This window comes from Bombus pascuorum, chromosome 14 (assembly GCF_905332965.1).
Source record: "Bombus pascuorum chromosome 14, iyBomPasc1.1, whole genome shotgun sequence".
NCBI lineage: Eukaryota > Metazoa > Arthropoda > Insecta > Hymenoptera > Apidae > Bombus > Bombus pascuorum.
In genome coordinates, this window is record NC_083501.1 from 1,723,353 (window position 1) to 1,728,407 (window position 5,055).

At 29.9% G+C, this 5,055-nt stretch overlaps 1 long non-coding RNA gene across 1 annotated transcript; it reads right to left on the reverse strand.

Moving 5' to 3' along the window:
* Nucleotides 1-919: 919 nt before the first annotated feature.
* Nucleotides 920-2,314, reverse strand: LOC132914142 (uncharacterized). The gene is made up of 3 exons (XR_009659520.1): nucleotides 1,937-2,314; nucleotides 1,662-1,728; nucleotides 920-1,139 (listed from the first exon to the last, which is right to left on the reverse strand). It is a non-coding gene; the product is annotated as an uncharacterized LOC132914142 (long non-coding RNA).
* Nucleotides 2,315-5,055: the final 2,741 nt, after the last annotated feature.

The following is a 5,055-nucleotide window of genomic DNA, read 5'->3' on the forward strand; positions in this document are numbered from 1 at the left end:
ATAGATTTTAATTTGTAATTATTCTTAAAAACAACGAATATATTTGTTATTTACCGAAATTTCGTGCGCTTTTATTTTCATATGTACAGACTGTTAAATGTTTTGCTGCTTTTCAGACCTATCAATCTATGTTTAGTGTTAGCTCGAAAGCTGTCGTTGATCACTATAAAAATACTATTTGCAGATATCGATAAATTTTTCTATTGACATTTACGTAACTATACGATCGATTATTTTTAACCATGCTTTAGTTATATTTACATTACAGACGCGGTACACATGAAATGTTTGTACCGCAAATTATCTCAGCTGAATGTGTTATCAAAGCAAATTTTCGAAAATAAAAAAGCAGTGTTCAAATTTTGTTGCTATCTGTCGCGAAATTTCTTCTTGCATATAAAACTTAATAGTATCCAAACTTTAATATTTCTTGTACAAAAAGAATCAGTAGCAGCATGAACTTCAGTAGCATCGTATCTTGAATTGTACTTAAATTCGTTATACAAAAATCAAACAATTAAATTATGCGAACTATTACCATGAAATACAAGATGGAAATAACAATTATTAATAATTGTATTGCTTCTGTCATTGTGTGATCATTGTAATTTTTATTGCTCAGCTATTCTCAACTATTAGATGCTCAATTGAAATCTTTTCATATTTCTATGAATATTTGATTTCTGCAAATATCCATTGTGGATACACTTGAATTTAAAAAGTGTAACTTTGATATATTTCCAATCACAGATATACAAGCAAATTACCGATACTATATCATTCATGCTAATTCAACATAATATTTACATTACCGATATAAAATGTTAATCATCAATGTTATGTTACGAATATAAAAAAAACTCGTTGAGCAAAAGGACCTACTTGAACTACATAAATAAAACACAGAGTGAGGATTACTATTCATAAATATAAAAGATACCCCCGATCATTATGCTTGCAAAAAGTTCTACGTAATACAACCCATGTTGATTCGGACCTTTCGTCCTATGACATGATTGAGTGAATGGAGGGATAAAAAAAATATGCGACTCACAATGCGGAGAAATTCGTCATCGTCATCGATGCTGCAATAGCCCAGGAGCGGTCATAACAGAAGTCATCGAGGAAGAATTATCGGACTTCATGGTGGAAATGAAGACAGTGAAAAACCTTTAACAGAACGTATTTTTTTTTTTTTTATTTTATTTTGGTTATTTTACAATTTGTCCTTATGGACATTTGGTAAAGTGTTATATCTTATTGGTGAAGAAAAAAAAAATAAAATAAAAATAAATGTAGCATGTGGGTGGCTACCCCCAGCGGGGTGCCAGCTTCGTTTTTTCTAAGTTATATCTTTTATGATCAGAACGTATGATATTATAATTTGTTCATAAAGATAGAGTTTAGCATTGGGAAATTTAAAAAAAATAAAAAAATGATATTTATTAAACATAAAACTTTGATAATGAAAACAAGGATTGAAATTCTAATAATAATCTCTAATGTAATAGTTTGAAATCTAAAAATGAAAACTAATAACAATCTGAAGCATAGTTATATATTTTCGTTTTCTAATCCAATATTGAGACGTTAAGTTAGTTAATTGAAATAAAAAGAAATAAAAGAAATAGAATTAATCGAGATACAATATGCAAAGATACTTACACTCTTCGCTTTCAAAGCACCATCAGATTCAGAGAACAGGGAGAAGCCGAGGTAGTGGAAAACCTTAAAAAAATTATAAAATATTACAATTTATTCTTAAAAACATACAGTGTTGTTTATTTGAAAAGTTGAAGATAATGAAAAATGGAACTAATGATTCCACGAACCACGTTTGCATTCATCTCATAATTCAATATTAATCTTTGAGATTTTAATTCAATAGAAACTCTAATAATAAAGTAAATTGGGCTGCAATATAAAAAGTACTTACATTGTTAAGGTTGTGGAGAGATTGTATCCTGTTGAGCACTGACTCTAATGCCGAAAATGTAAATTTAAAAAATGTACATACAAAAAACGAAAAATAAAAGACTACATGTTCGTTTATGTAATAATCGGCGAACAAACACTGACTCTAATTTCGCGTATGATTATTATAATTAGATAATACAGACCGCGTTGCGCGCGGTCACGATCACAAACATTTACTAAAAAAAAGCTGTAGCAGTAGAAAAGAGTACTATATTTTATTTTTATATTTCACTATATTCGTATTAGCTTTTGTAAAGAGAAATGATTGTTGTTTACATATATTATTTCGAAGTATCATAACCAATATTACAAAAATGGAATATGTCTGGGACAAATGGGATATGAATATTAGAAAATATCTTAAATATTTAAAAATACTGTAAATACAACGTAACTAATTTTTTACCAAACTTTTGTAACAAATAAAAGTTGCTCGGTTAAACTTACTTAAAGAGCACGATAATATAACGCGTCAAAATTTAAACATGTTTGTAATGGCGTCGCATTATAGAAATAATAAAAGTTATTGAAAAAAGTCAGGAGATGACGCTACTATAGAGAATTCGCGCGGGAAGTACAGCAAGATATTATTCATAACCTACTATGACTATTCAGAGATCTATTTCAGAATAATGAATTGAAACAATAAAATAATTCGTTTAATTTATTTGGAATAAAGAAGTAATTCAATATATTCTAATTTATTAAAGTTAATATATTAAAATCTTTTCTAATTTCAACAAATAGTCTAAGAAAAGGTAATAGAAGAGTACCTTCGTTATAGTAAATGAAACATTCTAAATCGTTTATGAATTAAAACGAAACGATAAACAAGCTCAAAACCTATTTTAAAAGTAAATAATAGAAGCTATCGGTGAGATTAACGGTCAAATATACGTCAAAAAAGAAAGAACAAACAAAAATTGAAAAAGTTATTTAATTTTATCATAATAGTCTTTAATAAACGAATAAGTGAATATGTGATAATTAAACAAACCTAATAATAGCGTATAAAGGCAGCGAACTAGCGATGGAACAAATTTTGATGCAGTTAATAGGTTTTGCGACGCGAAATGATACACCTCACCGCTACGACTTTCGACAACTGAATGGTTCTCTATATTACGTTTCGTCATGCGAAACAGTGGTGGGAATGTTTTGCTCGGCGTTAAGTCAAACGTGTTGGTATACGAATCGGTAAATTCTTCAAAATACTTTAAGAGAAAGGTTTTATAACAGTAAACAGTACGAAGGATAAAAGTAAATGAGCGAGTTCGAAATTATGGGCATATTAGAAGAAAGATATATCTACGTTTATTAATTTCATTTGGCCAAATAAAATTCAACGAGGAATATAGAGAATGAAATGAAGGTATATTTTCGATATATATTTTACTTGACCTATGGTGTATTAATTTATTATTCATACTGCTTTTAATAATTGCAACCAACAAAAATATTGCATAACGTAAAGAATGTTCTAGAGAAGATAATAATTACAGCAATACCATAAATCTCAAAACGTACGAATTAAACATATATGTATATGTATAATAGATGAATATATGTACGTATTGTAGAACAAATGAAACGAAGGTTAGCTGTGACATGTAATTCCTTTTCTTGTCACACGATTTCGTAATTTATGTCACTAATAGAATAATTTTATGCAAATATCTCAGTTACTTTAACACTAATAAGTACAGAATAATGTATATGGGTTTCTTAACGAAGTGGCTTTAAATATTTGAATTAACAGATCCAACCACTCAAATGTACGTTAGTATCGCATTATTTAATATGATCGCATCGCTACAAAGAATAATGCAATAGTCTCGTCGTTGAGATTTTTGAAAAAATTTGTTATATTTAAGATTCCGTCCCATAATTTCATTGTTAATAGCTCTGCGCTATTTACACTTACACACTGCATTATTACCTCACGCTATTGAATTGTCCAATTTTACTCTTACACTATTAATTGTTTCACAAAAAATATAATGACTAATCACATACACGATGGACCTGTCGCAGAATAAAAGACGATACTGCGTTTTGACACTTGTGGCGCTGTGATCGTATCGATGAGTGATACATCGCGCAGAGAATCGATATTTGAATCCGTACGATTACGAGTTTTTGGAGATAGTACTTTTATTGTTTGTGTACAAATTAATTTTTGATTAGTTGGAATTTTATAACGGATTTCATAAATTTATTGTAGTAGTGTAGTAGCAGTGTGTGGTGTACGATGTGAAACTGACACTTCAAGATCTATAACCACCATTTATATCCGACGCCTGATAACCCTCTTTTATGGATTTTTGGATAAAATTCACCGTGTAAAAAGGTAAGGGTGAAAATGATTGGAATATATTTTCGTGTTAATTGTACACACATACACAATGACTTTTATACACGATAATTTTATATGTGTATATAGAATGCTTATTAACAAGTATCATATAACATTTTTCTTTTGGTTGGATAAACCTAACCAAAAAGTTTCCATCGTTATTATAATGTTAAAATTAGAACGTAATATAAAAATAAGTTGCATCTACGTATTTTAATTTTATAAAAGGTTAAACGATAAATCATCCAATTAATTACCTACTGACGTCCTTCGATACTTTAAACAACTTCCTTTTCGTGTTAAACTACAAAATATTTTGTCCTTATTAAATCAATATTATGTTCTTATTACATATTTCATAATGTCAGTTGACTTAGCAATTTATGTTGCCTAGTACTAGGTAGAAATCAGAAACGGATCGTTCAAAGTCATAATTCTTCGTGTCTTGTAAGACACGTACCGCTACGTAAATTACGGCTAGTTTACAAGCCTGTAAGAAGGATAAAAAGAAAGAAGCGAATGTCCTCGTAATTGCTATCGACGTAGCTGCATATGCTCCGATCACACGGCTCGATCGCTCGCAAGTACGTGCTCCTACAAAATTTAGTGACTAGCGGTTTCCGCGACGATCTCAATTAATTTCCACGCAATTAACTTCCAATGCCTGGAGCGAGTCTCTACGCGTGAACTTCTCGTCGGTAAATCACAGCGATCATGCAGTG